This window comes from Suricata suricatta, chromosome 5, assembly GCF_006229205.1.
Source record: "Suricata suricatta isolate VVHF042 chromosome 5, meerkat_22Aug2017_6uvM2_HiC, whole genome shotgun sequence".
Taxonomy (NCBI): domain Eukaryota; kingdom Metazoa; phylum Chordata; class Mammalia; order Carnivora; family Herpestidae; genus Suricata; species Suricata suricatta.
This window is the reverse complement of record NC_043704.1, coordinates 55,292,055-55,302,079: the sequence shown is the minus strand read 5'-3', so window position 1 is coordinate 55,302,079 and position 10,025 is coordinate 55,292,055. Positions and strand designations below refer to the sequence as shown.

At 38.9% G+C, this 10,025-nt stretch overlaps 1 long non-coding RNA gene across 1 annotated transcript; it reads left to right on the top strand.

Moving 5' to 3' along the window:
- The first annotated feature begins 2,354 nt into the window (after nt 1–2,354).
- On the top strand, nt 2,355–9,719 carry LOC115291704. The gene is made up of 3 exons (XR_003908634.1): nt 2,355–2,397; nt 9,095–9,191; nt 9,521–9,719. It is a non-coding gene; the product is annotated as an uncharacterized LOC115291704 (long non-coding RNA).
- Nucleotides 9,720–10,025: the final 306 nt, after the last annotated feature.

Below are 10,025 nucleotides of genomic sequence, written 5' to 3'. Positions count from 1 at the left end.
AAGGCATAACCTAACACAATTGGTACCTGGAATGGCCCAAGAAAGCAGGTGGTAAAATGAGGTATGGGAACTGGTTTAGTCACCAGATGGGTAGTGATGAGGTTTTGGGGCAATAGGACTTTCGAAACTGATGGTCAAGAAAGAATTCTTGAAGACATCTTTGGTGCAAAAAGATGATTTTTATTAAAGCATGGGGACAGGACATTAGCCTATTGATAAGATTGTCCTTTTCTTGTAATTGTACTAAGATATTTGTTGTTTTCTGTCCTTTCTGTTGTTCTTGGGCAGCCAGAAGTGCCTGAGGAATATCACACATATCCCTCCTGGGGAGTTAGAGATGGGTATGCTAGCTTGTGCTTTGCTCTCAGCTTGCTTTATGGTCCTTCATCAGGTAATTAACAAGGACTTCATTCTAAGTGACATGTGAGGCAAGGCTACTCCCCGACACAAGGCAAAAGGAAGCCAAGTGATAACAGTGGGACTATTCAGCATATATAAGAAAATAAGGGTAACAATACATACAAGAAAAGTAGAATTGGCTGGCTGCTGCTGCTTCATTGATGAACTACAGAGGGGAAATGATACACTGTAGTGCAGTTAAAAAGTTCACAACTAAGTGTGAGAACCAGGGGGCCTATTTCATAGTTTACAAAGAGGCCCTTTTATTTTTCAGAAAGAGATCATGCACGCACAACTGAGAAACAAACACCTAATCTGACAGTCAAGGTTAAGAGGGTTCAAAGACCATTGAAAGCTCATCCAACACAGGGTCTACTATATTAAGGATAAAGCCATGTTGGGGAAAAACATGGCAAGAGGGTATCTAAATGGGTGAGTATCCCTGAGGACCATATCTCTGTGGACACCTTGAATCAGATCCTAGAAAGTTGACCAATCCCTCCCTATTGAAGGCTAATGTTGACTTCATACAGCAAGATACTTAGAAGGTTTTTTCCTTACAAGACATCTGGTGACCACCTCAAGAAATGCCCCCATTTTTTCTTGTTGGGAGTAAGAATTTTTTATACTCTTCAAGGTCCTTCTAGTTGGACTAAGAATCAAATTGACAAGAGACAGATTAACAAGAGAAAACCAAATTTAATAGCATACATTTGGAGAATCCACACAGATATGGAAATTCCAAGGACAGTAAAGCAGCATGACACAGGAGCTAAGGAGAGGGGTAGAGTCTGATGATACAAAGAGGAGGAAGATCATTAGCAGAGAGATAAAAGGTTTTTAGAAAACAAACTTTGCCATTACACAGATAAGTTTCTCAGTAAAGAGGAATCTCTGTTAATAGCTCTCTTCCTGGTACAGGCAGGCAGTTGAGGGGGGTTGGGTAAAGAGCTTTTCCTGACTCTGCTGGGTTTTGATTGCTTTTAATTCCAAACAATATTCATGCCAAACTAGCCCATCTTGGGGCTGCCTGCCCTTGGCCCCCTACAGCTCTGGTTTTAAGGCTGATAACTAGGGTTAAATGCCAACATAAGCCATCTGGGGTTATGCCAGGTTGTTAAAAAAAAAAAAAAGGGTAGAGATTAGATCCCAAAGGAACTGTAAGAATTATATAGCTTATATTAACAAGACCAAGCGGTGTATCCATTGTAATGGATTTTGAGAGTTTAACCAACGGTGCCAGGTTGGATAAATGAAAGTTTATTTACTTGAGGGCTCTTAATGGGATGTGGCAAGGACCCTAAGTTTGCAGTGAGCATGCTGCTAGGATGGTTCTTAGAAACCTGGGAAGGGCTGGTCTGCACTGAGCCAAGTAGAAAGTCTGAGTTGCTGAGACAGGCATTGGAAAAAGGGATTAAAAGACACAGGGGAGTAGACTTGCTGGAATGAATACATTATCTGAGGCCAAAATACTCACCATAGGATTATGCTCCACAGCAGGACTCATAATGCACCACCATTCAACTACGCCATTAGGAATGTGATGGAGAAAGGGACACCAGTATCTCTAAAAAGTATTTGCTTTCCTCTTCAAGTCAGGGCTAAGAGGAGGAAATGTGGTCTCAGTATTTTGCTCATTAATAACAACTGGTTTAATGGGGGATAATAGGAGAGAGGTGGGGTGCTTAAATACCACAAACCAGAGGGCCAAATTTAGCTTAAGGACCAGCAAGTTTGGAAGGACAGCTAAGGGGGCTTAGTCTTCAAAGAATTGCAGTGTCTCTATGGAAAAAATAGACTATCAGTTAGTGAGGGTGCTACTTACTACATACAAACAACGGAAGTCAAGAATAAAAGAGGTGGAGGCGGAAGGTGGTCATCTCATTTTAAAGTCTTATTATTTTTCTCAGTTCCTGGACCTGAACAGTTTTAAGATCTGGAACTCATTGGCTCAGGAAATGACTGGGTCCTCAGCAGGAAGGACGTTGCAAAACCATGGTAGGTACCTATTAATGGTTCCACTAGTCCTTTCCCAATAAGATTGATGGCCATTTACGTGAATATATGGGAAAGGAGAACACTCAGACATATAAGGACTTTTGGACAAAGGTTTTCCACTGACACTGATATCCACAGAACAGAATAAAGTCTCCACTGCTGGAGTGGGGCATGCAAAGCACAGGTACTAAATAGATTGTACTGACTTATAGTACACCCACTCAGTCTGTTCTACATACGTTCTACATGCAGTCATCATTTCCCTAATCCTCAAATGTATAATCCTCAACTGACATCCTTGCTAGTTGGCATATCCTTCACATTGGGTCCTTGTCCTATTGACAGGGGCTATTGTATAGGAGAAGGCCAAGTGGAAGTCTCTGAAATACCCCTAGCCCCGGTATGACAAGTAAATATAAAACAGCAGCACATTCCAAAAAAGGATACAAGGGTGGTGGTCTCTATTATATCATCATTTAACTTGCCACTCTGGCCCTAGAGAGATTGAGTGGATCCTAGTAAATGACTACTCCCCATAGACTATACAACACCACAGACTATACAACCAACTAGTAGCCCTGCCAGTCACTGTGCTAGATGTGGTAGCACTGCTAGTGGATTAACCAGGCCCCAAAGTACATGGTATTCAACCATGGATTTCACATTGTTTTTTGTTCTTGTTATTGTCCCAATCAGACTTTACCCAACTGCTCCTCCCTCCCTCTTGCTTTTATATTTCACAGGATCATTGCTTCCAATAAAGCTCTTGCAGTTCTAATTTCTTCTTGACATTTGTTTTCCCAGAGGTCTTGAACTAACACAATCATCTACAAATCTGAGGTACCACATGCAGTACAGTGCCTATTCCTAACTGAAAACATCTAGCACTTTCTGTTGAAGATGAACTAATTATCAAGTATTGTTATTTTCTCCTCTTTATTCTCTTATCTATTGATTTAACATTCTTAATCCAGTAACTTGAACTAATGAAAGAGAAAGAATCTCATGGTTATTTTTCTGTACATTTAGAAGTACCTATCCTAGAAAAAATCCTTTGGACATGCTCATATCAGATTCTGACTTTTTTGTTTGTTATTGATGGTTTTTATCATAAAAGTAAAAGTAATAACACAAGGATGGACGTGCAATAACTATTCTAGATTCTCTTTTAGACTCCTATCCTTTAACAGAAACCAAATCAGTTCAAGTGGTTAAACTTGTGGTCATACAAAAGCCGTATTAAATTGCCAATAAACACACACACACACACACACACACACACACACACATATGTACACACTGACCACTTATATGTTTTTGAAATAGTTCATGAGTAGTTCAGTAGTTCACGATTTTGAAATTCCATAGAACACAAATGTTTTCTGCTCAGGAAGGTTGCTGTCATCAAGATAGAGGTCTATAGTAAAAGAGATTGCCATAGCAGATCATCCTGCTAAACAAACTGTTCTAACACAAATACTCCTTTACAAAACAGATAAGAAAAGTCCATGAAGAAGTTCAAAGAGTCCATAAGCAGGAGCATAAAATTAGACCATGAATTTTGGGGAAAAATGGAACTCATCAAGTTTTAAAATTCATGAAGATAAGATCTGTCAAGTTTAGGAAGGATGCCTCATGTTACCAGACAACTTCAAATCGACCTTGCTAAGATCCTCCATGATGCATTTTATTACAATTTGAACAAATTGCCTCTGATATTAAATAGTAACAGGAAAACTTTTCTAAAATATGCCCGGTTCATGCTTCACTATAATTAACATAATACTAAAAAAAAAAAAAAGTAAAGGTGATATACACCAAAACATGTATGATAGAATTAGTTGAATCCAGCTAAATCTTATAAAATTGTCTGCCTAGACAATAAATATGTAGTACTAATAGAATATTTATTTTCTGGAAGGGTTGAAGCTGTAGCAATAACAATGGCACAATTTAAAAAGAGAGACTCCACGATTTCATGATTTCTACCTAGGCCATCCTAACATATCTATTCTATCCACTCATACAGAAAGATATTTTGCAGGGGCAATTATTCATGGTTTATGAAAGACTTTATCCTTTACTCAGAAACTTCACTGTCCTTCTTAATTCCCAAGCATCTGGAAAAGTGAAAAAATTCTTAACAGAATTTTTAACAACCACTAGAAACCTTAAACCTTAAAATGGCATTCAATTGAAGGTCAATGCTGATTCAAAATCTTCAGAGAAAGCAGACAATGGAATAAAGTAGACATTTTGGCCCCAAATCATCTGAAAGAGATACCCAGAGCCATTTATTGTCATACTCTCCATTGCCCAAGGATTGAGCAAGCAAAGGAAAACTGAACAGACTGGGGAGATACTATGACAGAATTGTTCCTTGATGCACCTTCCATGGAGGGAGATCTTGCTAAGACAGTAACCCACCTCTGACAAATAATTGACTCAAATCTTTCTGAAGACTCCCAGGTCATTCCAGGAACACAGTCTTGCTGGACATTCAACCAAGAGATAAAATGCAAGTCCAATTTTAAATCTGCTTATATTCAGTTTTTAAGCTACTACAAAGGCAGAATAGAACTGGGCAAGGAAACCTGACCTGCATCAAAATTAAGGACAGCAAAAGCATCAAGCCATCAAGAAGTTGGTGTAAACACACCCTCTCGACAGCCATACACCAGCAGTGGTGTTCCTGTCTGTCTTGGCCTGGGGATCCCATGAGGCACAACCTGGTTTATACCATCACATGCAAGCTGATTCAAACCCTGTACAACTCTGTTCTGACATGTACCTTTCAGGAGAATGAAAGAACTTCAAAAGAAAAGATGTAAAGACCAAAAGCATGTGGACTAGAATTTCTCAAAATCATAAGAGGATTCTTCCCAGGATTATACTGCAATACCTGTAATTAAGGTGTTATCAGCTCCAAACGTGAACATGATTGCTACTACTTTTTTGGGCCAAAATATCCAAGGCATTAAGAGTCAAATAACTTGTTCTAGATATCAGCTCAAGATTTGAGGGCTTGTTTGTCCTGTAGATCGTCCCATTAGAAATCACAAAGAACAAGTACGGGATCATTTTGAAATTTATTTTTATAATTGAACTTTTGATACATTTTAAAAACCTAAATGTTTCCAATAATTAAGATATTCTCAATTTTTTCTTGTAGCCTAGATAGTGTTGATTTTTTTTCTAATCAAGTAAACTTTGATAGTATCTTTTGGTGGGTTTGGTATTGTCAGAGTTGGTTTGAAAAGTACCCAATTTTAAAAGTCCAGAAAATTTCTCAAAAAAAAAAATAAGCTCTTTAAAAATTATATTTTATCTCTTCTGTATAAAGTGGCTAAAATAATTGCAGATCCTTCAGGTGTCTGGGTGGCTCAGTCAGTTATGTGTCTGACTCTTGATTCTGGCTTAGGACATGATCTCACAGTTCATGGGTTCAAGTCCCACATTGGGTTCTGTGCTGATAGTGCAGAGACTACTTAAGATTCTCTCTCTCTCTCTCTCTCTCTCTCTCTCTCTCTCTCTCTCAATAAATAATAAACAAACTTTTAAATGTTTAAAAAGTAATTGGGAGTTCCAAAGTAAATAACTTTATCTTTTACTAGAGGTTTGGATATACATAGAGAGAAAGGTGTACAAAAGCTGTATGGCACAGACTAAAACAGGTCTGGAATGTGCAGTGTGCAAACTTGATAGCTCAACAAGAGAATGGCAGACAGGTGTATGCTGTCTCTAATTCACTGGTGATTGTTCAAACATTTTTGTAAACAGGTATAGATTTGAAAATCAAAATGGAAAGAACATAATTGAAACTATCTCTGTAACCAATTTCATCTCAGCTCTACAGTTTTACTTCTGCTCAGCAGTAGAAAACATGGTCCAATTCAATGATTATTTCCAGCCAAGTTCAAAATCGTTTAATTACATTTCTATTTATTTAAAGATACTTTTTCAGGCTTCTTCCTTATCTTTGCTTATAAATTATGTCCATTCAGCTGTGGGGGAAAGGGGGGCATAGCCACATCTTTCTATGCATAAATGCTGGTGCCTTGGGATTTGGCATTTTAGCACAGATATTGATCAATAAGGTCATCATATGGCATCAATTTCTTCCTGCAGAGGTCCCCCCACCTCCTGTGTAGCTTCTTACTAGCCATGGTCTTACAGAGATTTGGCCCACTTCCTCTACATCAGAGATTGTCCCTTGGGCCAAATATAATCTTCATCCTGATTTTGTATTATTCATGAACTAAGAATGATTCTTACATTTTTAAAGAGTTGTGAAAGAAAAAGTGGAAAAACAGAAGTAGAAAAAGAAAAAAGGAAAGGGAGAAGAAAAAGGAAGGGTAGGGAGAGGAAGAAGGGAAAAATAAGAACATGTGACTGAGATCACGTATGGCCTGCAAAGCCTGACTGTTTACTATATGCCCTTTAATACTCAAAATCTGCCAACGCCTGCTCTACATAGAGATCTCATGAGTTTCTCTTTGATGCTGTCACTTTGCTCCATCAGCCAATCTTATGGAGTTTGTACTCTGGTACCCAATGATCAGGTGTTGACCACCTGATTCATGGGGAGTTTGAGTCTTCTTGATGCCAAGCCCAAGGCTGTGGTTAATTCAGGGTCATCTTGGCTCTCTTCTAGCCTATGAAGTCTTCTTTGCCATCTCCAGCCACTTCTTTGCCCTGACCGTACTGGATGACTCTGAGACCTATTAGTCAACAAACTCTAAATGTCAAGCTGGCATCAGCTCCCTCAGCCTGATGTAAGAAACTGTTATCCCAACTCCCATGGTATAGGAGCATCATTCATTTCTGTATCTCCCAAAAAAATCTGTACTCCAATATTTTAGGGTCTGAAATTACTGAAGCGTCTTTGAAAGGACAGACTCATGAAGCTGGAGCCTGAGTATCCTCATACTTTTCATTCCTTGAATATTTCTGATATAAGTAATATCCAAATAATATCATTTATTCTTCATATTTGTGTGGAAGGGTCAGGCAATAAGGCAAACCATATGAGTAATATCCTCAAGGCTGTGACAATTGTAGCAAGGGGGAAAAGAGATATTCAATATATTGGTTTTAGTGTTATTTTAGCATGTTATCATTGGTAACTTACTTAGAAATCCTGGATCTTACAAGAAAATAAATCAATTGTCTTCTTCTAACTCAGTAACAGAGGAAGACATTCAAGTAAGCAGCAGGACCTCACAGCTACCTGCTACATTAATCATGCATCCTGGAAAGAAGAACACCTGGATCATTATACAAACAAGTACTGAGAAAAGGGAGTGTCAGCATAAAAAAAAATCTCAAATTATTTGACACTGGCCTAAGGGCTAACAGCAAGAAATAAAGTGTGGAGGGTAAAAAAATAACAATCCATGTTATACAGTGATGAAACATTTGGTAAAATTGTCACCTGTGACACTTTGGAAGCTATGTAATATATATGCTTGATAAACTTTCATCTCTGAGGAAACAGATTGGAACTTTAATTACCACTGGCTGTATTTTTCAACAAACAAAAAGTAGATTCATTCAGGAAAGTGTTGGCTGGTTTCTAACCAAGAATGAAAGGAAACAGTGAGGATCCAGAAAGTCCTGAATTTGCAGGATTGGGAGAGGAACTGCTTCTCATACCCAACTGGTAAAAGATAAAAACAGGAATTCTTTTGAGCAAAATAGGCTTATTAGGATTCAGCCTTATAGAAAGAACCAAGTCAAAGGCATGCCTGAAGTTGAAAACTTGTGAATGGTTTCAGCAATCTTGAAGCACAGGTCTGGTTAACATTATAACAGCCACAACATTGTTTTAAGAGGACAAAATGTCTTGATGAGAAGAGACAAAAGCTATGATTCTTCCACCAAGTCCATGTAGGTTCAAGCTGTGAACTTGATTGAACTTATCCCAGTCCTGAAAATAATTATGGATGTGTCTCTTGGCACACGCTGCTGATTGGAATCAAACAGATGAGAATCCAATTACATTTGTAGTTATAGTTCAAGGAACCACAACACAAAATCAAACTTGAAACAAATTGATTATTTGAAATTTAAAATGACCCTTAGTCTCGGGGCACGTGGGTGGCTCAGTTGGTTAAGTGTCCAACTTCAGCTCATGATTTCACAATTCATGGGTTTGAACCCTGTGCCGGGCTCTGTGCTGATAGCTCAGAGCCTGGAGCCGACTTTAGATTCTGTGTCTCCCTCTCTCTCTGTCCCTCCCCTGTTCATGCTCTGTCTCTCTCTCTCAAAAATAAATAAACATTAAAAAAATTTTTAAATAAAAAAACAAAATGACCCTTAGTCCTTGAAGCACAGACTAAGAAAGCTCTTCATCCTCTAAGGAGGATATATTATTCTCCAATTCCCTTCAAAGGTAGCCAAGGAAGATAACAGAGAAGGGAGAAACTCTCCAAGGCTGAAACTAAGGAAGTTGGAAAACAAATGGATTTGGAAGTCCCTCCCAGGAAGCAGAATTGAACCCTCAGTAGAATCATCCCCCAACTACAGCATAAAAGACCCTCCCAACACATTCCCAGGGTGATTTTAAAATTGCCATGGACTCCCAAGTGTCCCAGTCTTTCCCAGTCTGAAAATTATTGTTTAAGTTATCTTTTTGGCATTCCATCAATGTATACTGGTGTGTGCGAAACTAATAACTTGTCATCTTATTTCATAGATTTCTAGATAATGGAGAACACACACCTGGACCTGTTGTAATGAATTCTGTTTATCACTCAAGATCCTTGGCTTTGAGTTTGATGCACTGACTGGAAGTGAGTTTTGGGTTCTGTTTCTCAAGAGAAGTCAAATGTGTTTTGGCTGCAGGAGAGAAAGTGGTGACCAGCATATCTGGTGGCAATATTGTTGAAAACTGACCTCTGTGCTCCAGAGCTGAATATAACACCAAGACAGAATGTGGAAATAAAGAGGAATGATGGTTTTATTACTTTGCCAGGCAAAGGAAGCTGCAGCAGGATAATGCCTTCAAAACTGCAGACTTGCCTGGGGAAGAGGCTGAGGGCTTTATAGGAAGATACAGGGTCTGGGTGGTTTTGATAGAAATCTGCTATGTGCTGCCAACCGTGTTCCTCGTATCTTCCAGGTGGTCTCAAGATGGTCAAGCACTGGCGCCAACCATCTGAGTCTCGTTACTAAGTATACACTGAGGTCAGTGAGATGTCAATATCAATACCAAGTTCCTGTAACAAAGGATTCTACAGAAAAACAAGTGAAGGGGAGGGGGAGGCTTCAAGAATGAGGAGAGAAATACCTGTTCACTTTAAAGTCAAATGTTGCTGAAATACTAGTGTGTCCATCTTAATTTCCATCCATCCTTAAGTTTCTATAAAGGTGTCAACCAGTAGGGCAGATATTGTTTTTTTGTTGACAATTTGTATCTCTCTTCTTTCTAGTAAAGTGACAGGATTGTAATTCCTGGACCTCTTGGAAATGGATAAGGCCACATAACCACTTCCCGCCAATGAATTAGGAACAACAGGTGTCACTTTCAGATGAAGCATATAATTGTTGATGCTAGACTCACACCCCCGCCGAATTCTCTTACCCATTGTCTTAGCAACCAGCAATGCTTGAGGTGGTAGTTGATC